Source organism: Miniopterus schreibersii (genome assembly GCF_964146895.1).
Source record: "Miniopterus schreibersii genome assembly, chromosome: 3".
Taxonomy (NCBI): domain Eukaryota; kingdom Metazoa; phylum Chordata; class Mammalia; order Chiroptera; family Miniopteridae; genus Miniopterus; species Miniopterus schreibersii.
In genome coordinates this window covers 49,955,454-49,982,608 of record NC_138103.1, presented here as the reverse complement: position 1 = coordinate 49,982,608, position 27,155 = coordinate 49,955,454, and positions in this window count along the sequence as shown.

Here is a 27,155-nt window from a genome sequence, read left to right as displayed (position 1 = left end):
TCAAGTTCATTGGTATTTCCAAAGAGTACTCAGGGGAAATATTTTTCTGTCCTTTCTCTTTTAAACATTGACTCATTTCTTAATTACTATATTTTATTTCTTTGACAGCTTGAACAGTGAGTGAAAAGTACTGCACAACTGAATACATTGCTTTACATTTCTCCTAATCTCAAACTGCATTAGATATACATATGTCCTTCTGTCTCAATAGCCACAAGAAATATTGAAGATAAAAATATCTCAATCAACAAGGAATTATTAAGCAATATATGACCAGTTAACTTCTTTTTAGAAACAATGAAGAATCTAGATCATCACTGTAATAGAAACATAATGTGGGCCACCAATAGGGGCCACATGTGTAATTTTAAATTCTCTAATAGCTACATTTAAACTGTAAACAAAGCAGGTAAAATCAATTTTAATAATATATATTTATAAAATATATCCAAAATATTATTTTAATGTTCTATCAATATAACACTTATTGATAAGACACTTTATATTCTTTTTTTCAAATTAAGTTTTCAAAATACAGGGTATGTTTTACATTCACATTACATCTCAAGTTGAACTAGTGGCATTTCAGGTGCTTCAGTGGCCTCCTGTGGTTGGTGGCTGCCACACTGGGCAGCGCACCTCCAGGGCATATGGCAAAGAAGCCCTGTCACAACAAAGACTCATTTCCCTAAGACTACTTATGGGATGTCAGCATTTCTTAATAAAGTTCCATAAAGCTCAGTAAATTCTAAAAGCATATGCAGTTAAGGGAAAAAACATTTTTTTTTCTTTTAAGGAACTTCCATGAGCCTCAAGAGATGACTCAACTTAATGCATGGATTGAAAACGTACTTGTTCAGTTAACCTAACTATATGGGTAGATAAAAAATAACATATTGAAAGGAATTCCTCTCAATTACTTTATATTCAGAGAACTATTATCTCAGACACTTTTCTCTCACTTCACTTGTCTAGTTTATATCAAGCATTTGAGATTTCCTTTCTTATTGTTTCTCTTTAACCCAGATTACAGTATGATTCAGATTAAATCTATACTCACATATAGTACAGTACTGTTTACATTTTTCAAATGCAATTAAAATGATGTCTGTTTCTAAAACCTATAAGCAATTTTATATTTTACTGAGGAAAATATATTCAGTGTATGTCCAGTTTTCCTGTCAATCATTCACAACTCTGTGCATACCTTTGCCCAGCCTTCCAATTGTGCCCTGAGTAGTTATACTAATCATATCATAACAAGGAGAAATTGATTTCTCCCATGGAATGACAGAGAGAGTAGACACCTCCACATAGTAAGTAAAACATTTTTTTCCATTGTAAAAGGGACGCATTAAAATGCATAAAACAGCCATTTAAAGGTGGACCCTGTCAGCATCCCACTTCAGCATACTTCAAAAAATATGATTATTTCTAAGTAACTTCTTTCTGATTATTCTTGAAGAGGTTTGAATGTTAGAAACATGGAGGTAATTGCAAATAAACATTACTTTTCCAAGTTAAAGTGTTTGAGACTAAAAGTTACTTCCCTCTTTTTACTAATCAGTAAAACAGGGATAAGCATTCTACTTTGGGGATAATGCTGGTTTTAGTTTTCAAGAGTTTGGCATATTTCAGCAAAATGTCTTCAGGAAAATAAGTAAGAAAGCAATGGCATTGGTGGCTATTGGGAGAATTAAAGCCTCAGACATAAACTGATCCATTTGCTATTTATTTAAAGTTAAGGGATAAATTAATGTCATGCTTATGGCAATATTGGCTGCATAGAGTTGGGTTCTGCAAAAGTATTGAAGTATCTTGGTAAATTGGACCAAAAGAAAAGCCAAAGTTACTTTAGCTCTGTGATTACAACTGAGTAAGGAGGCATTTCAGGGCATTGCACTGAGCTGCCATAGGAAAACACAGCAAAATTGCTAGCAGTGGCCAAAATGAAAATTTTCAACAGTATTGTCATATGAACACAGAGCAAGTGCAGCAGCAAAGCAACGAGGCCATGGAAGAGAAAGAAAAAAATGAATACCCCTGTCTGGGTATTTGGATTATCCAGACAATAGCCGAGAAAACAACTGCCAATCAAGTGAATTTAATGCAAGGTCTGAGCAAGGACTATGACTAAAAGAACATCCAGTAATCCTTCTAAATTTTTATCTGCATAAACTGTAAAATAATCTAACAAAAAGAAAAACCTTTAAAGGATAAAATGCTAAACAGTTAAATTAAAATTTATCTAGAGAAGGGACTTCAATGGGCATAAATAATCTTGTGAGAAAACCTTAACTTGCAACCTACTATCACTTTTCACTGGGATTATTTCTGCTATTGTAATAAATGAGAGGAGAAAGCATTAGACATTCTGGATTCTTTGTGTTACTTACTAGAATCTAAAAACATGGGATATGGAGAAGAAAAAAATTAATAATATCAATTTCCAGAAGGCAGGGACAGAGACTGGTTACAGATGTGTCCTCTATGGATGTGTCAATTGGTACTTCTAAAATTTTTTAATATGCATACAGATCACCTAGATCTTTTTGGCGTGAAGATTCTAATTCAGCAGGTCTAGTGTGGGCCCTGCAATTCTGCATCTGAATCGAGCTCTCCTCTCGGGTGATGAAAGTGCTGCCCCTTTGCACACCACACTGAGAAACAGGGCTGTGAGGACAGTGGCATTCTCTGTCTCCCCTTCCTTTGTCTTCTGTATTCTAAGGAACCCTCTCTTTGTGTTTGGCATTGTCTGTAGCCTGCTCGCCCTGCACCCTTCACCCATGCAGGGGTGAAGGATTACCCAGATCCATCAGTCAGACTCCTCATTCTCTAGACTGGGTGATTAATTTAGGATGGGCACATGGCACAAGCCAGGCAAATCAGAATCCTGTCTGAAGCTTTGCTGAGACTTTGGGAAAGAGGCATTCTCTTTCACTGAGTTTTCTACCTGAAAAGATGGTTCAGCCCATCTGGTGGTGGCTGTTTTTTATTTCTCTGAACAAAAAAGCTACTTAGAATGAAGCCAAAATGGATGGAAGAAGAGTTAAGAGATGGAGAAAAAGACGTTTATTTTGGTCTTCATGCCAAGATCCAGAATATCTGAAGCCCATTTACCCCTTTGAAGTTTCCCTTCAGTGAGCCAGCACATCTTTTCCTGCTTAAGTTAAACTGAGTCAGTTTCCTTGATGAGGTAAGAACTGATCTTCCCCTCATGCATCCAATATTCTCCTACTTAATTAAAGTTTCAGCTTCTCTTGCCTTCCACAGCCCTCTAGTTTCCAATAGTAAGGCCTTACGTGGATGGCCTCGCTCCTCTCCCAGGTGTTAGGAACAATCCTGATTCAGGCAGCCACTTTATTTTGACTTTCAGCAGAATTCAGGGGCCTTCTTGGTGATTCTTGTGGAATCACAGACCCAAAACCACACAGCTGACTTTTTTAATTATATATTTTCATTTTACTTGTTTAATGAAGAAGAGAAGTAACAGCAATCTAATATACAAGCAAAACTTCTGATGTATGCGATAAATTAGTTGCCTGCCCCTCACCTTCAGCCTGGGTGCAATGAGCCGTGTGCCCTGGATCCTGGCGCGGGTGAGTACAGCGAAGGGCCACCAGGACATTTCTCAGGTCACTACAGTCCTGTGGGTCTCAGGATGCAAGCTGCATTGGTTTTCAAAGTTAGATGTTTGGGGGGCTTGTCTCTCATGCGTAGATCTTAAAAATTGATGCTTAATGTGGGGCTTGAACCCTTTGCCTCTCTGGAGAAGCTCTGGCTCTTGAGTGTGCTCCTGGTTGTCCCTTGCCACACTGGGGGTTGGGTTAACGCGAGAGTGTGTCCCAGCCCCTCCTACTCATTTGGATGCTGTTTCTTCTTACTTGTTGTGTAGTCACCACTCAGTCAGGCTTTAGGTTTTTTAAAGAAGGAAATGATTCAGGATCTTCCTTCATCACATCTTGAACCTAGAGCTCCCCTAGCTGTTAGGAAATCCATCTTTTGTGTCATAACTTATTTTCCTATTTACACACTTGTCTTCTTTCTAGCAAATTTATTTGACTTGGTACCTGCATGTAGTTCTTACAACTTTACAGCTGATAATGCTTTTAGCAATTAATTCAAATATATGAAATGTTCAAACAGAACTTTAAACTTTTTCTGTTTATTTTCTGCTTCTAGGTATGATATCATTTCAGTTATTTAAGGCAGAAGAGAAGGAACATGAACCTAATATAAAGCAGAACCTGGCAAACAAAAACTTAGCAGATGTCATATAGAGATGGCATTATTGTCATTCAGCGTTTGTATTGCTTTTCATATTCATAAAATGTCACCATTCGTTTTACTCTCCGTAAGTTAATGTTTGCTTTCATCAGGTGAGGCAAGAGTTCAACAAGGTGTCTTTCTAAAACCAAAGTAGTTTCAAAGCTAATTAGTCCCTGAAATGCTTATCTGAGAATTAAGTTGTACATAATCCTGAGTTTGAAAGCTCAGTTTCTTCCAAAAGCAGCTTTTTTTTTTTTTTTTCCCCTTTTTAGAAATGCTTATTTCCATCTTTGGTATCATTCCACTGTAAGGCCATTATTAACATTCTAATATTATTCTTGAATTTTAATTTTTTTACATTCAGGAAGTACCCATTCACCCTCGACCTACCGTAGGGAAAAGACATTGGAAAACTCTACTTGTATGGTTTTTAAATCTCATCGTGGGAGGATGCTTTGCCCCAGTGGTTCCCAGAATCAACATGTGGCTTTGAAAATGTTCCCATGTAGAGGCACAATTTAGAGAAGCATGGTGAACAACAACAGGCTGTGGAATCGTAGCCTCATCTAATGAGGCCAGAGCACCACCCAGATTTCCAGCACTCCTCTCCTGGCTTCTCACTGCTTCTGTTTTCCTAAGTGATTCATTTTCAGGATTAGTTTCTCTTAAACTCCATTTCACCCCTCACGTTGCCCCAAAACCAGGGCCCTCATGCCATTTCTTCACTTTCTGGAACTGTCCATAGAGGTGCTACATTTTAAAATAAGAGTTCTCTATAGCTCTTGATCTATAGAGCCTCAGCGAGGTCTCGGCCATAAATATTTGCTCAGTGCTCTGTTTCTGATGCCTAAAAATTTACCAATAGCACTATCTTCTCTTCATTCATAATCGTCCCCGGAGGGCTTAATACCTAGCCCAGTGCCTGGCACCCAGTAGGTATTTTGTAAATCACTGAAGAATGTAAACTAGAATCTGTGTTTGCGCTGGGTTTCTTCATGGTTTTGCATAAGCTACTCACATCTGGGGCCAGAGCTGCCTGAATGGGACAGCCTCTGGCAGGCCATTCATTTGCTAATTGCATCAATCATTCTTCATTTCTTCTTTATGAAATAACCTACTGGGCACCCATTGACCCTTAAATCTCCTTGTCACAGCTGCTGAATCTTTCAGTCTCTTCACTGAAGTTAAAGCTGCTAAATCACCAATGACTTTGGTATCAAATTTACCTTGACTGCTCCTAAGTGTGTCCTCAAAGGAATACTGGCCGTAAAATGACAAGAAGAAAGAACACTCACCTGACTTGCCCCTGCGAATCGTTCTCAAAATGCTGTTTTAGTCAAGCAAAGAAAGTAACAGCTAAGAACGGACAACGATTTCGTTGTTTATGTATAAGGTACATAAGTCACCTCAGGAAAAAAGCAGTGTTTTGCTGACAAAATAACATGATAACTGAATATAGAAAACTGATAAAAACTCTGCCGACCCTCTCTCAGGGCCTCTGGCTCTTCTGGTAGCTGCTGCTTCCTCTATCAGCTGGATCCCTCTGCTTACTGGTAGGTTGGGCTCCCTCACCCTGCCTGCCTGTAGTCCAGTTCAGCCCTATCTCTGAATCAAAAACCTCTCAATTGGACCAGCTTCTGGGCCCAGTACCAGCTGCCTCAGTCACTGAATGCTGCCCAATTCCAAATACTCAAGGGAGTTATCTGAATGGTCCAATTCATCTTCGTGCAAAAGATTATACACGCAGGTGGTAAGTGACGAGCCAATGATATTTTGACATCCCCACATGCCTGTAGTTTAATTCCTGCTGATAAATAACAGATGGTGAATATGGCAATTTAGGTAGCAGGACCTGTGGGCAGAAATTTACCCCAAACTCAGTGCGGCTCAGTACAGGTGTAAACTGTGAGCACTAATACAATAATTGTGTATCTATTTATAAGATTGTTGGGGATTTTCCACATAAAATGGAAAAATAACTTTAAATTCCAAGAATACAGATCTTCAAAGTATTAACACTGGAGGTTTATTAGTTTTACAAAACCAAGGAGTTTGCTACCCTGCCACTTGTAAGGGAATGATGTCACTGTTCCTGTATGTGTCTCTCTGAGTAAATGTGGTTAATACTGCTTTTAGGACATGGTTCTCCTCTTGAAATTTTCTCTTCCAGAAAACCAGAATTAGGTAATAGAGAAGAAAAAACAGAGAATCAGCTTCTGTCTCAGTAGAAAATGTAAAGTCTGGATACAATAGAATGTTCAAATGTGATGAGCATGAAAGATAGCATCTGCCACATTGTGGCAGGCATTTAAGAGACCCACTGGAATACCTTTCTAAATGTGAGGTTACATCACAATGAGGCAAAAATTTTGTAAAGTGATCCAAGACCTACACAAGGCAGGAGAAAGGGTAATTTTTTTCCCAAGCCTCATATTTCTAAGGCAGTTAAAATTTGTTACTAATGACATAGCTTGCTCTCTGGCCTCTATTTTTTAAATTTTTTTATTTATGAAACATGACCTAATTACCCCCAAAACCCCTATTTCTAAACACCATCACATTGGAATTAAGGTTCTAAAATATGAACTTGGGGTAGGGAGCATAAATATTCAGTTTATTGCACTCTTTCAATTCTGAAAAACTCTAAAATACCCCTTCTGATACAACTTGTTCAGATTCCTTGTACTATCAGGACTCATGTTCCTTCTCTTATTCCCTAGACCTTTAAGTCTTAAACTATCTCCAGCTCTAAAGGAGATTACCAGAGGAAATGTCGATTTTTGGTCCAGAGTGTTAGAGGGGAAGATGCAACCCCTGAGGTTGTAGCAGTAGCAGCAGTAATGAGGGAGAACCCGCTGGATGCAGCTGCCCCTAGGTTTTGAGAGATCTCCTTGTAGTCCTAACCCTTGATAGTTTAGAATCTCTATTACTCAGAGATTTTGTCTTCTCAAGTTCTACTGAATGCCTTCAGCCATACTAACACATTTCTGGATTTGGAAGCTTGTTCTCCAAAGCTTTTATCAGGCCACTTATAAAGAGGAAGCAAATCTTTAGAATTTAGAAAGTATTTTTCTAAATTAAAATATTACTTGGCTTTTGACCTTTGTATGAGTAATTAATAGAATATGAACAATGACTTTACTTTTACTCAGCTGAGCTATCCATTTCCATGAAAAAAAAAAACAAACAAACACACACACACACACACACACACCAGAAATAAAATAAAAAATCACTTAACCACTGCTAAAATTGCCAATTTCGCTAAGATTGCCAACTTAAGGTTAAAACATTACATCAGCCTTTATTATTATTGATGTATTTCATATCTTTGAATTCCAGGACTCTTTTAGTTGAGACAAATAGTACCACAGGAAACTGTTTAATCATCTAGTGTTGTTATCTGCTAAAATTGGACTTTGTCAGGTGATTGTAAATGCTTATAAATAATCACACTTTTATAACCTTAAGGGAGACTAAAATAATAGATATAATAAAATGACAGCCACTGAGAATGGCAACTTTTTTGAAAACTGTTTCTAATCCTTCAAAATCATGTTTGACACATTTTTCTTGTGCATTTATTGCTTTATAATTTATCAATGCAAAGTTCTTATGCCATTTAGTTTGATTTACTCTCATAGGAATAAAGACAGTGTTTGATCATATATTCTTCATACCCAAATTTCTGATGCATAGCAATTAAAATTCATATTAAATAGGTGTACTCTCTCTTAAAAGTAACAATAATTACAGATATGTTAACTACAGACATTACATTGAAATCCACTAAAGATGTCAGGAAGAATCACTATATGCTTGAAGACATTATTAAGCATTTAATATTATTCAAGATTTTGCTGTTTTCTGGCCTCTTCAGTTTTAATTGCCCTTTCCTGCCCTGATAGGAAAGTATCCAATTGTACAGACACAGAATATGTTTCAGCTCATTAAAAGGAAATAGCACTTACTCTAGCAAATTTTAATGTGTTCTACACTCCTTTTGCAAGTGAAGCTAATTTTGTTCTTTATATTAGAGTTTTTATTATTATGATAATTATTAAACTCTCTAGTTATACAAAATGGCACACTGCTTTTTCTTCTCTCTTTAAAAATAGTGAAAAGTACTGAGCAGTGGGTTATTTTCAGTAATTGTATGTTATGTATTAGAGTATGGGTATTTTTTAATAACATCTTGAATAAAATCATAAAATTTAAAGTAGAACCCCCTATTTGTAAAATTAAAATATTAGTTTAATAAAAACAACCCTTCTGTGAAAGGCTTGTAATATAGTAATTATACCAGTTACCCATTTATATTCCTTAACATTTGAGTCTATACCTTTAATTAAAGGCCTAAAAGGGTGTTGAGTTTTTTCCAAGTATTACCTTTATATTTATAAGTTTAAATTATTTTAAGATATTAGTTGAAATAATTACAACTGAGAAAATAGAAGTAATATTTAAATTTGATCTTGAGTAGGATTTCAGCAACTGGAAATAAGGAAGAAAGGGAACAAACAGTTTAGGAGAAAGAACTGGTGGTGATGATAAGAATTCATGTGCACTGCTTAAGCACTCTTCCAGGCACTCTGCTATTTGCTCTTTTAAAAGACATTCTGTGAAATTTAATCTTAAGATAGCCTTACTTGCATATTACATATGTAGAAATCAATGCAAGATATGTTGAATCATTACCCAGAATAGATGATCAGCTATTTGAATTAAAAGTGATAGAAAGTTAAATTTAGTCTAGGTCTTCCTAATATCAGAATTGAATTTATTTTAAATATAAGTAACTTCCCAAGTGGAGTATAGATATCACTGTAACAAAATTTTGTGATGATACAACTCTTTTAAAGTTAATGATTTTCATGGTTATTTTCCACTTATCACAGAGATTATTGATTTCCCAATAGTGTTATAAAGATCCTCTCCAAAGCAAATCACTTAAAGTAAATAATGAGAATACAACATATAAATCCTTATATGCAAATAGTTTGTAGCACATATGGAATGTTCTTTAAACCATAACTTTCATAGCTTTGTTTGAGACAAGTACTAAAAGGAAATATTTCTTCCCATGAAAATAAAATATGTAATGTGATAAAATAAAATAAAAGCCATAGCAATTTTCAACAAAATGAAAAGTGATGTCATTATAATATTTTAAGATTCTTTGGAGGCCCTGTGGGAATCTCAACACTTTACATTTTTCTGATCTGAGCTATGCACATGCAGGCTAAACATTTTGGCTCCTACCAGCAATAGTGACTGCTCCTGAAGATTCACAACACAACAAACACACCTCTACCAAAACAGGCTGCTTAAAGGCAGTTTGTGCTCAGCTATCTAAAACAGCATACATTGGACAAGCCATGTATTCTCACCACACCTCACAGGGGTGTACAAGATGCCCCACTGTGGCACTAATCTCTGTCCTATAGTAGCAGACTTCTCCATCCATGCTTCATTCATAATTCACCAAATGAAAGAAAACCACCAGTGTCTTTGTTCAGCTAGTCTATATTCAAGTGCAAGGATAAACTGCAAAGGGCATATCAAGCTCTTCCAAGAACTCTCCATGTTATTCTCTAATATATTACCCAATTATTTCATCTTTTTTCTCCAAAGTTTTTTCTTCTTTTTTTTTTTTTAAGTAGTAATTGCAGTTAAAGTCCTAACCTGTAAATTCTAATATCTGGATCACTTATGGATCTTTTTTAGTTGTCTAATTTTCCTGTTTGAAATATCATTTGGAATCTCTAAAAAGATTAATATAAATGGTACTTGTTCTAAAATTACTAGATATTTCAAGAATCAGGATAATAAAATTCTAAACCAAGGAAAAAATAAACTTTGTATAGATATAAATAAATAAATAAATAAATAAATAAATAAATAAATAAATAAATACAGAAATACAGAAATACAGAAATACAGAAATACATATGCATGCATATATTGACATATAGATAGATAATAATGAATATTTTCAACAACAACAAAATAAGTATTATTTTTTAAAAGGTAAAAGCCTGGAAAGAGAAACAAATATAGTTATTAATAATAGCAATTTGGTTAGTATAGTAAAGCAATGATTGACATATTTCTTTTATTACAAATGGTCTATAATCTAGCTGTATTAAAGTTTTTAGTTAAAATAAAACAAAAAACTAGATTTGTTCTCTAATTTTTGAAACGTGTGTTACATTTGTTTTGGCTCTTGCTTAATGTGTGCCCTAATTGAAGGACCTGCTTATATCCCAGAAATATTCTAGACATGAAGAGCTCAGTCTCCATACTGAAACTGAAGGCAGGATTTAAGCCTCATTAGCAAGAAAATGGACTCTGGCTCATGATGTGCATATATTTCTTCTTTCTTTTACCTTGTCTTAGCCAAGATTCATTATTGTTTGCTACTTCAGCATGCTGAAAATTAGTGCTCGTAATATAAATGGCCGTTAGTCTCTGAAACTGTAACTTGGTTCAACCTTACATAAAATTTATCTACCAATAAAGCATCATAGGCCTGATATTTCCATTGCAATCCAACATGTCAGGTACCTGACTCAGGGTTATTTTCACAAGAATATTCAGCATACTTGGACTGAGAGATTAAATTACATTATTGTTCCAACACTTCAACCAATCTTTTTATTTTAAAAGTGTGATCATCTGGATATTGCTCTTAGGACCACTCTTTAGTTAAGGGTCCAATACATTTCTCCACTTTCAATATTTCTTTTTATTTTAAAGCTGCTGCAAAGTTGACAATTCAATATGAAACACATGTAGAGCTGCCAAACCATAAGTAATAGATAGGACATATGGAGATTAGCATAAAATCAAGTTCTCTTATCCTGGGATCTAAATGTAAATTCCTTGGATAAAGTTGTTGATGAAAGAGAAATGGGTTGGACGAAGAAGGGGAGTCACTGAGAAACCGGAGTAACTGCAAATCCTTTTTTTCAGGGTCCCACATCCTGAAAACATTGCAATGATTTGCCAGGGAACCTGTTGTTTTCCTCTCAAAAGCTCTAATTCCATTCCTTGTATGCATAGTCTCTTCTCCCATAAACTCTAATCTGCCAACATCATTCCTCAGACTAATTATTCATTCAAACTACAGGTCAAGTCTCTGCTAGGAATTAGGGACTGTGTTCGATGCTGGCTGTAAAGTGGTGAACAAGCAGAACACACACCTGTTCTAGGGCTCACAGTCCTGCCTGCAGCCCGGTTCAGTGTAGTCGGAAGGCATCTGAGTAGGGTGTAGGGTCAGGAAGGGCCTCGAGGAGAAGGGGCATCTAAGCTGAGCAGAGAGGAGAGCGGGGCCAGTGGGAGGGAGATGCGGGGAAGGAATGTTCCAGGAGGAAGGAGATAAAGAGAAAGCTCTCAGCAGAGTGCAACTCTGCCTCCCAGGAGAAAACGGGAAGAACTGTCTTTCTGAAGCAAACAGTAGAGGAGAAACCAGAGCAAGATATTACCTGGGGGGAGGGAGGAGTGGTTAAAAAAAGCCTAGATTACTGAGGGCCTGCTAAGTCTCCACATCTGGGCCTTTATGCCACCTTCTTTGTTTTTACAAATTAGCTTCATCTACAGTGGTGCCTGGGTTTTCGAATGGAATCCTCTGAAGACCGAGTTCTGAACTGTTCCCAGCCCGGCAGCTGGGCCTCTGGATCCTGCCCTCGGGGGGAGCCCTGTGCACGGTCGGCTTCCCAGGCGCGATCGGAAACCGAAGCATTTCTTCCTGGGTTCACGGCGTTCCTAAACCGAAATGCTCGTCCACGGAGACGCTGGAAAACCGAGGTACCACTATACTTTGAATTGATCCATGTTTTTTTATCATTATTAAATTTGTGATTGATTTTTCTAATTTTTTAATCAAGTTTATTGGGGTGACAGTGCTTAATATGAACATATAGGTTTCAGGTGCGGTTTTCTGTTACAAGATCTGTACATTGCTCTGTGTGCCACCATCCGAAGTAACATCTTCTCCTGTCACCATATATTAAGACCCTTAATTTAAAGAAATGACTTGAGATTAGGTAAATCTGCCAAGTGATTTCTATGTCTAGTAAAGTTCAAAATATTCTTTAGATTCTTTTTTCATTTTTTTAAGTATTTTACTTGATTGGAATATGAAACTATAGGTGATAGCCAGAAAAAACTCAGAAAAGAAATAACCTTGCCCAGCGGGGGTTGGCTCAGCAGTTGAGCTTCGACTTATGATCCAGGAGATCACAGTTTGATTTCCAGGTCAGGGCACATGCCCGGGTTGCAGGCTCAATCTCCAGCAGGGGACATGTAGAAGGCAGCTAATCAATGACTCTCATCATTGAGATTTCTCTCTCTCTCTCTCTCCCTCTCCCTACCTCGCTCTGAAATCAATAAAGATATATTTTAAAAAAGAAAGAAAGAAAGAACCTGAATTTTCAAGGTATTGTTGGAAATAAAGCAAATATATTCTGGGACTATATTCTGAATCTAGTTGAGATATTTTATATCCTTTGTTGATTATAATTTGAATTTCTGAACTAAATGGAAAGATAAATGATTTGTTAAGCAAATGAAGTACTACTGGTCTCAGAATCCCGAAAAGAGAACATGCAGAACAAATTTTTGTAGATCGAACCAATTTCTACTTTCACTGGAGTCACTGTGTACTTCATGCTTCTCATACTGTAACAAATAAGATGCTCCTCAGCTCTAGGTAACAAAAAACACTTAACTCAAAAAAAGAGAAGTAAAACTTAAAAATATATATATGCCAAGTACTGAGAAATGCTGAGATAGTGTAATTTTATAAATGGTTATTTCAAAAGTTCAAGAATATTATCTGGAACCTTGGATATTCCTGTATTTCCCTCTGGTATCCTCAGTGCATTGGTCTTGTCCCCTTTCCAGCTACCCTATTATCAAACCATAGGTGCTACAGTTCCATATGACACAGAAAGAATTAATAATGTCCAGTGAAAAAGATGTTGTCTATTCACACCCCATTGAACAGAACTGTATCATCCTAAATTAATCATTCTGAATTAATCATCCCTAAGAGGTCTGGGATTTCCTATGATTAATTTTCATTAAAGCCAACTTACCCCTAAATTTTAGATGGGGTTATTGTCCTTTTGGAATAATTGAACAAAATTGCAGCTATTAAGTTACTATTTACCTCATGGTTGTTGTTTTTTTACATTTTATTAATGTTTTGACATAATAGGGAGGTATCTCCAGTAAATAATTATGTATTTATTATATTATCAACATTACTAGTTTGACCCTTGTACTTAATTGCCTTTAATAGAAATGCACAGTTTTCAAATTACTGTAATGGAATAAAATAATACCCTATAAAAGTATTTGTTCACAAATACATGTTTTGGAATTGCTTGATAAGAGAAGAAAATATTTAACTTAAAGGCTGATTTGGGAGATAAAGTATAATCTGTTAAGTGCTAAGCATAAAACTTGGCACATGGCACAAGGAAATGGCAGGCAAGTTGATTTACTATTTAATCCAAAAGTGTTCTTAATGCTCAATAATTTTAGAATACAGCTCACATCTCTTTAAATTTTCTTTAAAATCTAAAACAAACTATTTTATTTCATGAATGTTCTATAGTTTTCAGTGTACAAGTCCTTGGATAAGTTTATTTCTAAGTATTTTATTCTTTTTTATACTGTTGTAAATGGGATTTTCTTATTTCTTTGTTGTATAGTTCATTGTTAGTGTATAGCAGTACAACTGATTTTTGTATTTTGACTTGGTATCCTATAACTTTACAAATTAGTTTACTAGTTCTAACATTTTTATTACTAGTTCTAACATTTTTATTATATTTTACGGGTTTTTTATATATAAGATCATATAATTTGCACACAGAGATAATTTTACTTTTTTCTTTCTGATTTGGATGCTTCCTATTTCTTTTTCTTGACTAATTGCTCGGGCTAGGGCTTCTAGTACTGTGTTAAACAGAAGTGGGCATTCTTGCTTTGTTTCTGATCTTAGGAAAAGCTTTCAGTTTTTCCCCATTAAACATAATGTTAGCTGTCAGCTTTTCATATATAACCTTTATTATGTAGAAGTAAATTCCTTCTTTGTCAGATGCTTCTCAAAATGGACTGGGAGACACACATTGACTTTGTGTTCAACATCAGTGTTTGACAGATAATTTGATTCCAATGAAAGTGACAGCTGGTTCTTTACTTAGAAGAAAGGTAACAGCTGTCATGCCATTGAAATCAATAATTTCCACAGAAGTTGGCTAATATATCAATCTAAATTTGATTATTTTTGTGAAAATAGTGCCTTTGTTTCCTCAGTCTATCAAATGGACAGTTGACGAAAACTGGTCTCACATTGATTTGTTGCATAAATAGCCATAACCCCAAAAGCAAGTGGCAGAAAGCCCAGGCTTTCACAGTTAAAATTATTCATTTCTCTAATTAATACTAGACTATTTCTTCCATTTAAATAAGCTATTTAACCTACTATTTAACAATGTTTTCCTCAGGGTTTTCTGGCTATTTGTGTTACTTATAATGATACAACTGTGCTATAAAATTTATAATGAAGTTCAATGAAGTTGTCAGTGAATGCACAATAACCATTCATCAGTGATGCCTATTCAAACTCACTGTGGTAATCAAAACACCAGTGGGCTATCTTTCACCATGACCTCCTGTGGTTAACATCATTATGGGATGTCTGTTTTTACACAGCCATTGAAGAAACAAATTAAGTTGCAGTTTTCTTTCTTTTTCAATTACCAGAGCAATTTAGATACACATGAACTACTATTTTTTTAAACTACAGCCTAAAAATACGGTGAGATTGAATGTAAAAACCCTAGTACTAAATTTTCTTTCTATAACCTATAGCTACAATTTTTCTAGGCATCTCTAAATCAAAAGAATAACCAAAGTCTCAGTAGTTCTGCTTTAAGATTTTGCCACAGAAGTTCTCATTTCAATTAAAAATTCTGTGGTTCACTTACAACTGGCAAATGGAAGAATCTAATAAAGATTTCTTACAAATATCAAGCTATGTTTAGTTTTACTTAATTATTTTAAGAAGTACCGATAGCAATACATTTCATTGGAAATACTTTGAATTTTAATGTAATACATTTTAAACAGTCGAATGTCAAAAGCCAAGAGCAGTGGTTCCAACATATGGAACATATAATATTCCTACTCGGCAACATTAGCCTCCCCAGCAGCTTGTTAGAAACACACAGTCTCAGGCCCACTCAGATCTACTGAATAAGAAACCTTCGTGTCGCGGTACTGCAACCCATGTTGTCACACAAATAAATCTCCCATTAGCAATTCCCGTGACCTTGAACAAAATAAGGCAGTGATTACAAAAAAGGTCTAAATGTGAAATTGCATGGTTTGCATTCTGTTGTATTGCAACCCTTGGGTAACTTGCTTGTTTTCTTCTCCTTCAGTTATCCTATCAGTAAAATGAGAGTAATAATAGAACAATATAATTGCTATAAGACTCCAATGTGATAATATATAAAGAACTTAAAACAGTGTCTGTAGAACCTAGTAAGTGCTCAAAAAATAGCTTTTCTTTCAATATGCTATGGTAACAATCTTCTTTCAAACCTTTGTATTAGCTATTGTTGCCAAATAAATTAACACAAAAAGTCAATACCTCGCCAACTGATAGGTCATCTGGGCAGTTCTCCCACAGAGCTAACCATTCTCGGAGGGGATCACTCACACATCTGTGGTCAACTGTGAGTCATCTGGTGGTAGCCTTTATGCTTCTATCTGAATTCTCACGCACACCTGGAGTCTCGACTGGGATGGGTCATCTTTGCTCCTCGTGGTCCCTCATCCTGCAGCAAGCTAGTCCCTGCTTGTTCACAGGACAGCTGGCAAGAGTTCCAAAAGAGAGAGAAAAACCAGGACAGGCCTCTCGAGGTGTGGGCTCAGATGAGGTACAGCCTCACTCCCACCACAGTTTATTGCCCAAAGCAAGTCACCAGGAAGCCTTTGATTCAAGGTGGGAAAATAGACTCCACTTTTGATGTGAGGAGCTATAAAACACATTCCTAAGGGGCAGACACATGTGGAAGGGTGAGAATTGGCCAGCATTTGCAATCTACCGCAAACTTATTTCTCATTCATATGACACGATCATTATTTTCACCTGGCACCTCTGCTGAACATGACACTCTCTTGGGCCCATGCTCACAGTGAAACTTGGGTCATTTGCTGGGAGAAGAAAACTTGACAGGGTTTTGTTCTGACCATAAATTCACTAGCCCAGGAGCGACACACTTCACTTCCACTCACAACTAATTGCCCAGAACTAGTTCCAGGACTAGCTGAATAAGTTGTGGGTCCTAATGCAAAATTAAAATGTGATATTTTTTATTCAAAAATTTTTAAGACTTTAAAGATAATGACAACAGAAAATAAAATCAAACATGGGAACATTCTAACCAGGGCCCTGTGTGACTGTACAGATCACATGCCCACAAATCAGTCCTGACTCGTTTACAAACCTCCACCCAACAATAAATAGGTAAGAAAATGAAAACTAACTATAATTTCTGGAGGCAGAAAATTTAAAACATTTAAAGAACAGCACCAAAGATTCTCACTTTTTTTCTTTTAGTTATTATTTTTGAATACGTAAAGTAAGCTTTGTTTTGATGTCCTGCCACACTTATCCAGCATACCATTGACTAGGATCTGTCTGTGCTCTGAGAAATCTAGTGCCATGATCCTGGCCTGAGCTGCACAGAATCCCTCAGTTGAACATATGACATAAGCATGACTTGACTGAGTTGAATCTAAATTTTCACTCCACCAAGTTATATTTTACTAAGTTCAAGCATGAAAAAAAACCCTAATAACTTTATTTATACCAACCTGTTAATATTAAAGATTTAAAGTATTCAGCATTTAATGTATATAATTACATAATTATATTAATGAGAGGTACTGTCATAATCCACTGGAATAAATATCTAATGAACATTTGAATATAAATAATTATCTTGCAGGGTACTTTTTTTAAACATGAGAATTCCTGATGTCCTCTTAATCACACTGCATAAAAGTAATGCCAGCCAGTGTAGAAAGATGCACACCCAGTATTCCACCTGTCTCCTTAAATATCAAACCCTCTTCCCTTTTGTGTGGAGCCATATTTATTAATTATTGTAATAAGATTGTGCTATGGATGGGAACAGCTGAAGTCCAAAAGGAGCCAGTACCCGATTTACCAATCATCTCTTTTCCTGCTCCGATCATAGAAGGCCAATAATAGACAATGACACTACGAGATGTGAGCATTCTATCAGCTTGAGCCCCCGAGTGACTACTTAAAACAAAGCTCCCACCAAGCCGCATTGTTCACGCGGTGTGGGGGAGCAACACCTCTCCTTGTACGAAGCCTCAGGCTCGGGGGCGTCTAAGGCAGCTGAGCCTGGCCTGCTCTGACTGATGCCCTGACTGACCCACTGCCGTGGATGGTTGGTCCGCTCGTGCATTCTTCTCCCACCTGTCAAGTGTATTATTGTAGAGGAGACCCCACACTCACGTTCAAGTGTAACAACACTGGGCATAGAATAAAGTAACTGTTACTTCCAGAATGAAGATTCTCTTAATGTTGTCAGAAAAACAAATGAAAAATAACAGTAATAATGGGACAGAAAATGCCAAAGAATCTATTTTAATACCAGGTACAAGGATGGTCTAACAGCTCACAAACAATTTAACAGGATATTGTACCTGAAGAGTACATTAAGCTTTTCTCCTAGATGCCATTTTCAATATCAATGACAGAGGTGGCCAACACAAATCTGCCTCTACGGCGGTTTGTTTTATTGCTGGAATATTGTTTTCTCTTTTGGTTATTCTAAACTTTATATTAGAATGCTCATTAAAAGGTAGAATCAGATACTTCTGAATCCTTCCAGGAACTACAGGTTTCATGATTTTGTCAGTAGAGGAAACTTTATAAAGACTCCAAGGCTATTTTTCTTGTTTGTTTTTCTGACAACATTAAGAGAATCTTCATTCTAGAAGTAACAGATTTTGACAAAACGTTTTTACATGCAATTATTATGAAAATGTCAGAAACTAAAGTTTCCTGAACCTTAGGTTACATATAACTCAGTGAATATGTTAATTCAGGGTCTAGGATTCAAAACAAAATGTTACTTATCTATCAAATTTAAATTTTTAAGTCATATAAAACTTCTGAACTGATAACCTTTTAATTGATGGTAGGGTGGGTGATGTGAAAGCTTCTATATTCTTATCCGTTGCTATTAAACTCCATTAAAAAATTCTTATCTTTGTTGATAAAGTACAGTAGTTATTTTTAGTGAAGAACTTATTTTATTAAGGGGTATAGTTAAATTTTTAAAATGCAGCACTCCTAATTTGAATACCCATTTCCTAATATTTCTTTCTTAATTAAAAATTTAATTCCACATAATACCTATTGCAAGTAGAATTTATCTGCTTATGGGAAAATTGAAAAAAAATGATAAAGTCATGAAAGAAGTGATATACATATGTGTAATATATACTTTCTTTTCCCTTCTAGTATTAGGAGTTCCAAGTTTCTTTATTTAAGGACAATAGTATACACGAAGATATATTTGTTTTCCTAATAGCTGTTTTCCCCCTTCCACACCCCCCTTCCCGTTTCAAACAGGTAGTCAAATTTCTGTTCCTCCTTGCAGGCAAAACAGACAACCAACCAACCTACTTGACGCTAAGCCTTGTACAAGCTTTGTACCATTTTAAATTTATTCAGAGGTTATTTTAAGACATTGAGGCCAGTGTGAGAAGGGTCAGGATAGAGACTGAAGGTGCTTGGTGGGGGGAGGAAGCAGAAGAGCGCCGCCTCCCTTGCCTGGCAGGAAAGCCACCCGCACGGAGATGCGCCAGCCTCCTCTCCCAGTGTGTTTCTAGCGGTGATGAAAGCCGAGGGAGTAGGCTGGGCGGAGGGTGCAGACAGGGAATCTAAATTTAGAATAGATGGCCAGGACACAAATTTGCAGAGCCATTTCCAATTCCAGAATTTCTGGAACTTACTGTTCTCTACAGAGTAAATGCTTAATGAAATCTACTGCCTGCAGGTGACATAAAAAGGCAGGGCGATTTTACCTGGCAATGGGTGAGAGCAAAATATCTGATAACTTTACTGGGAGGCCTCCATAAGAAAATACCAGGATAAATTAGCACACTTATTCCTCTAGGATCATGTGTTCCTAATTATCAACCACAAACCTGAAAAACCCTCAAGGGTTATTAAGAATTGTTGTTTGTTTTAATATAACAGAACAATAGTGAACTGTGATCAAAATAGGTGAATTCTCTCATTTTTCCATGATGTTAGACCTATATAGAAAACTTCATTTAAGCCCTGAGCTGATAGGTTAATAATGACTGGTATGTTCAGTAGTTACATTGAATCTACCATTAGAAACAACAAAATATCTTTCATTAGCTTCTTAATTTACTGTTGTTATATTTTTAACAGCACAGATTAAAAGAGATTTGAAGAAGTTTGCCACATTGCTACCAAATAACTTGTTTTATTTTGCCCAGTGTTAATTTTTAAATTTTGATTACCTGATAAATAAAACATGTATGACATAATAAAATGCATTATTAAGAACACTATAATTTCATCAAATCCATATTATTTTAACAAATAAAAAGCATATATTGGAACAGCCAGAGGTTGAGGTTTTCACAATATTTTATGTTTGCACAGTTTTTTTGGCAATACTTAAATGGATTTATGTAGGGATATATATTGCATTAATACATGGAATGGAATATGCAGATGAATTACTATTTCGATGGAAAAGCTTACAATTTATTTGATATATGCAGGCTTATGTTTACATTTTTAAATTACCATTTAAAGTATGCAAATTTTGAGGATAAGTTATGCTTATATTAATCAATTATAACTACCTTATAGAAGGTTTTGTGATTTTAGAGACTATATAAGATCTGAATTTTATAAATCAACTATTGATTTATGAAAGCATCGAAGAGAAATTTGCAAAAAGTCTGATAGAAAAATAAAAGAAATGCCAAGGTTCTCCCAAAGGGTCATAAAAACACATTTTCTTCATGAGACATCCTGCTTTATTAAAAGAGATGTGAACATTTCTATCTTAAATAAATCATAAAAATTGCATGCTCTGTCACACAAATCAAGTGAATCAGTTCTCTCTCTGCCCACTTCCTGCACTGGAGGACCAGCAGCTAGTCATGTTCTTCTAAGGCATATTTAGTATGGACTTCTACATTCTTTGTGGTGAATCTGTATTCTTTTGGTAATTTTACCCTAAACAGTTAAATTACTGAAAAGTTAATTGAGTTCCTGGGGTTCAAAGTTAAACATTTGTGACTTCAAGCAACATGAGATGAAAAAATAAGGAATTGTGTACCTGTCATATCTACAGTAAGAGCTCACAAAGTGTCTAGCATCAGACTGGCCTTGGATCTACCAACAGTGTTAGATACCTGTGTGTTAGTGTTGTTCCTCTAGAACTGAGTGTAGGTGAGGAGTAGAGCATTTCAGAGAAAATTATATACAGCATAATACTTACTTTATTTGAAAGAACATTTGAGTCAAAAATAAAATAATAGAAACTAGATTATTATTAGAAAACAATATTTGATTCTCACGCTTTTGTAAATCTTAAAACAACTCTAGGAGGTGCACCAATTATAATCATCATGTTCTAGAATTTGTGTCTCTCTTCATCAAGATACGTAACCAACCATTGCCACTGGGGGGGAATAGAGGCTGGTAATGCACTCATTTCTATTGGCATTCTATTTATTGGATTCTCTCTTTATCTTGGTTACTCCACCATTAAATTTTCCATATTTCCAAATGGGGTGCATGGACATAAACTTTAGAAACTTTGCATGACTAAGAACATTTGATCTTGCTCTTTTAAAACTTGTATTATATTTCATAGTTATTATTTTTATTTTTTTTTAAACTTTAAATAAAATCATCATAGAAGGGCCTTATTTTACTGTAATATAATTTACCTCCCCAAAACTACTTAGTTAAGAAACATTAAAAAGTTTTCAATAAAAAGAACTTTAGAAGTATACCTGAAATTGCTGTTATTGTATAATATATTTTAGAAATTTTAAAAGAAGTAAAATAACTAAGAGATATAAGTTTATCAATAACCTATGAAGAGCTCTCACACTTTTTAAAAAATCATTATTTTTTTAAAAAAACACACGTTTTTATTGATTTTAGAGGGAGAAGAAGGGAGAAGGAGTGGGAGAGAGAGAAACATCAGTGAGAGAGACATTGATTGGCTGCCTCCTGCATGCCTCCTGCTGGGAGTGGGCCCACAACCCAGGTATGTGCCCTGATGGGGAATCAAACCACTCACCTCTTGGTTCTTGGGCCAACACTCGACACTAAGACACACCAGCCATGTTCTCACACGTTTTAAAAAAAGACAGACAACTCAATATGGCATGATAATGAACAGAAAAGCAAACTCCAATTGGCAAATACACATGAAAACATGTCCAAATACAGTATTGAGACAATCCAAATTAAGTTGACATAGATATTTTTTATCCATTGCAAAATTAAAAAGTGGGAAAATGTGGGGAATAGTATGTTTTTATGCATTGTTGATGGAAATGTAAAGTTTGCAGACTTTTCGAAATACAATTTAACTATTAATATGAAAATATATATTTGGCTGCCATTAGCAGAAAATCTAACATGGCAGTGGCAGAACAAAACAGAAGCTTCTGTCTCATGTAAAATAAGCCTGGGAATATACAGTCTGGTTAGGACACTCCACGGTCATCGGGATCCTGTCTGCAGCTGCCATTCTGAGCTCACAGCTTGCATCTCATCACTCAAGATGAACACTGGAGTTCTAGCCATCACATTTGCACTTTAATCAGTATAGGATAGAAAAGGCATTAAAGGGCTCATTGCCTCCATTTAAGGATATTTTCTAGAAATTGTGCTTATATTACTTAGTCACATAATCACTATTAGCCACAAGAAATAAATATGCTCAACTGAAATTTAAGGGGCATTTTGCTAAGGTGAAAGTGGTTATTAAGAGATGGTGAGCCTATAACATTTGAAAGGGTGAAAGAAAAAAAAAATGATAACATACAAAGACATGTGTTCGAAGATATTTGTTGTAGTGTTGTTCACAGTGGGGGGAAAAGGCAACTTAATAAATGTTCATTAATGGAACACTATTAAATAACTTGGGGTACATTTACATCATGTAATACTATGCAGTCATAGAAATGTATTAATTAAAGGTATACGGATGCCTTAGAAGTATTCCTACAAATTATTGCTAAGAATGAGAACAATTGAAAATCAGACACCTGACCTATATAGCCATGATTATCTTGTGATGATACTCAAATGCATTCATGATTCAAAAGGCATCTGGAACCTGTGGAGTGCCAAACAATTCACAGGATCTTTACGGAACCCCCATAGTATAAAATTTCAGGTACTGGATTGACGCATTCAACAGATATTCCAACTTCTTTAGTGTGTCTCCTATACTACACTGACTGGGAATCTAAATGTTACATTTCCCAGACTCCGTTATATCTGGAATTCTGAATCTGAGTTAGGATCATCTGTCAGATGCATTCATAGAAAACTAGAATTCAGACATGAGGTAAGTGGGAAGAGAAGCAGAGCATGAGGGGTGCGGTGAGGATCATGGCAGAGTCAGCAGTGTCCTAGAGCAGGCAAGGGAGCGTCAGATCTCTACTTAACACGTAGCATCCTCTTGGCCACAGGAGCAGTAGCTCCTATGACTGCCCAGCTCTGTGGTGTGACCTAGTAAATAGTTTCTACATGCTTAGGCAGAAGTCTGTCTTATCAGCTAGCCTAATTTTTGTCATTTAATACTCTGCAATAGATCTTTCTACTTAAATCAGCAAGAGTAGATTTTGTTCTTAGAAAGTGAACCATACCCAACGTTGCACTTTTGCTATTTAAATCTGAAAAGATTGGAAAACATTTCTGTACTCCTAAAATAGTCCTTAAAATATGAAATTAGCCAGCTAAATATACATCTTTAAGAATTATAATTTTGCTAAAATGACAATCAGATCAAGGCATGATAGATTAAAAACTATGCAACAAGAATCTAATCACTATAAAACTACAATGCTATGTTAATTTCCTAGTCTCTTCCTCTTACTTTCTTACCTTTAGCAATAAAAAATGTGTTAGATTTTATCCCTCCATTCCCGTTTATAAGTAAAGTACATATTTACTGAAATCTTGTGAAGTGTAGCAAAATATTCTTATCTAGGGGGAAAATACACAGATCCAAAATGCTGTTATTCCAGCCATTTGGCCCATTGCAACCTTGTCACAAGAATAATAAAACAGATTGTTCACATCTATTAGTATGTGATGATGAACTCTTGAAAAAAATGACTTTCCACCAAAATAGAGACTCCAGCCAACTGAGGGCCAGACCAGTTCAATTAAAGTTAGAAAAATAGTGTGTTTCTTTAATCCCCACCCAAGGATATGCTTATTGATTTTAGAGAGAGGAAGGGCGAGAGAGAAACATCACTGTGAAAGAGAAGCATGGATCGGTTGCCTCCTGTTGCCCCAACAGGGGATGGAACCCAAAGCCTTTTGGTGTGTGGGACGACACTCCAACCAACGGAGCCACCCAGCCAAGGCAAAGTTAGAAAACTTTTAATATCACATCCTTTCATCAACTGAAGGATTATTGCATAAACTGCCAGTTTTGTAATTGATGAAAAGGATGGCGCTGGGAAAATTCTTCCTTGAGTTAGATAAGCAAAGCCCACAGCATCCTTGCTTATGAGTCGTCACAAGTCTTTAATTTTCTGCCACGTATCTAATTAACTGACATCAGGAGGAGAAGGGATAAGGGAGGAAGACAGGGCTGGGAAGACAAAAGGGAGTTAACCTGTGTGCTATCAACCAATGGCTAAGTCTATGTTCTCTTATGAAGACTGGATTCAAAATCGTTGCCAGCGAAGGTCATTCAGTTTTACTAGAATGAAGCACAACCGCAGTGTCATTTTCTTGATCTCCAGTATGACTTTCCTTCCCTGCGTCACATTTCCATGCCTCATTTCTTTTGTCTCGTCTCATGTCTCTATTACAGAGCCTTTAATATGCTCACTCCCCAGTCTCCCGCTGGCCCGCACTCAGACCATTTACTGTGTGCAATTCGTGTCAGCTTCAGCGTGCCCGAGCCTGTGTTATCGGCCGGCTCCGCTCGCAGCGAGTCTTTCACGTGCTCTCTCCTTCGCTGAGAATGTGAAAGAGCCGGGACGGAATCAATGTCTGCTGAGAACTGTGTGGTTTAGTTTTTTCATAATTTCAAGCAGCTAATTGCTCTGCTTCATTTTCTTGATTAAAAAACACAAATCCAGTGGCAGGAACACTGTTTAATTAAAAAATAACAAGTGAAGTCAATGTATCATTAAAGAGAGAAAGGGACTGCCATGTAGCTGAATCAAATACCAAACCAAAGGTGACGCCACCACACGAGTGTGCAGGATAAAATACTCAGAGAGCCTTTAGTGCAGTATTAACCTAGCTCACCGATTTTGCCTACGCCAGTACCAAACAAAATGATGCTTATCGTAATAAGAACAAACACATGTGCCTGCACTGTCTTTCACCATGAGCAATCCATCAAGAAAAGAGATACAGCATTTTGTCATAAAACTTGAAAAGCAGTGGTGCAATCACGTGAAACTTCTGGTATGTTTGTACACTAATTCAATCATCCCACCCCCCAAAATATGCAGGGGACAGAAAGTGTGGTTAGAAAGTCCTGCATTCACAATATAGAACATGACACACTGAAGGATGGTATGTGCAATGAGCACTGCACCGAGAGCCAGGAGATCATCATTAGCTACGTGACTGGGAAAATCATTGGTCCTCCTAGGACCTCAGCTTCCCTATTTGAAATATTGGGATGTTGAACGAGGCCAGTTCTAATGCCCATTCCAAGTACTATGTCTCCTCTCTTGCTATTATTTCTCTTACATGTGGAATCTTATGAAATTGTATTATATAATTCTCTCTTCATTCAAAATTATCCATCACCAATCTCTATGCTATCGCCAGGTTACACCAAAGCATTTAAGTCACTACTTTTGATTGCTGATATAATAGTGGCATAAATGGAAATAAAAATGAATAACATATTGAATCGAATTTCTTTGAAACCTGAAATACATTCTTCTAATTTTTTTTAGTTTTTGTTATATATACAGCATGGTGTACTTATCTATTTATTTGTAGTCATATGAATAAAACTTTCTATGGTATGCATCAAGATCCGTTATGGAACTTATCTCCTTTTAACTGACACAAAAATCTAACTTCCTAAAGGCACTTTGAAACCAAGGCATTAACAGAACCTGTATGATGTCTTGGTTTCTCAGATGTTAACATCTTCTTGATATTTTTTATTATGGTTTTATTAGTTTGCTACAGTGTTGAACTAATTAGTTTTATTCCCAAGATCAGAATTGGGTATAGATGATGCAAGTCTATAAAGTTTATTATGACTTATCATTGTAATTACTATGATTCTTTTCTGACAAAATTTTAAACATTCTTAGGAAATCATTAAATTGCTGAATTTCTTTACCCTGGGCAATATGAAAACTTAAATGGCTTCTCAAATCCTGGTTTATTCCATAGGTAGATCAACATCTAGGCTCCCAATATTGATAATGTACATATTACACACATAATACAAAAGTATATGTGTATATATACATATATAATGCATATGTGTATATTCTACTTGTGTGTATATACATATATATGCACAATATAATTTCTTATACTCTATGTACATATCTATGTTGGTTGGTGAAGATATTTGAGATAATTGAATAGATATCATCTAATATGTATTACTCATGTAGGAAGAGGACTGCTGTTTTACACTAATTCTGGTGTATCATGTTACATTCTCTTATATTGTAGCGTGTATTTTTCTGAGATTCTCTTACAAGTAATGGTAACACATTATTTACCAAGAAGCTTTGGTAATTTGAAGAGTATTTGTTACAGAGTTCTTAAATTAACAAAAAAATATTTCAGTAGTAATAAAGGTGTAATAAAATTCTGAGTTCTCTTCTACTACTTAATTGTATTGAAAAAAATAGCATCTGAATAAAACTTAATCACTTTAATCTACATTTAAAGGCAAAGTCATAATTGAGACTGAGTCGATGATTTGCGTAATCAATGCTATGTACTATGGTGCATCAGATGAGATATGTATTAAGTGCCTAATATCTGGATGGTTCAAGTAAGAATAAGAGTTAGCCACTTCCTTCCAGGAGTTTAAAATGTAATTAAGGAAAAACAATAACATTAAAAGTTAAATAACATTTTACAACTATAACAAAAGTGATGTCACAAAGGAGTACATGAGTAACTGCCAAATAAATTATTTAACAATAAAGCATGTAGGGTATGAAGGGCTGTCCATGCTGATGGTCTAGGGCTGCTCTACGGGCAAGGGGTGCCTGGCGGCAACGGTAGGCGCTGGAGGGTTCATGAAGCCCTTCCAAAAATACATGAAGTTTGTCCTTCCCCAGAGTTAACATCATAAAGACAACTTATCTTTGTATTTCCTTTTGGAACTGAAAACTGCAAAGCAGATAGTAAAACACTGAATTCCATTTCAACCCAAGAAAGGATAAGATTATGCTCACAAGTAATCGCCATCAGCATTACAAGTTATTGCCAAGTGTCCCAGTTCTCCTGCAAAGGGTAACAAATAAAATAAGAACCAACTACGTATAATTTCTGATGAACAGTT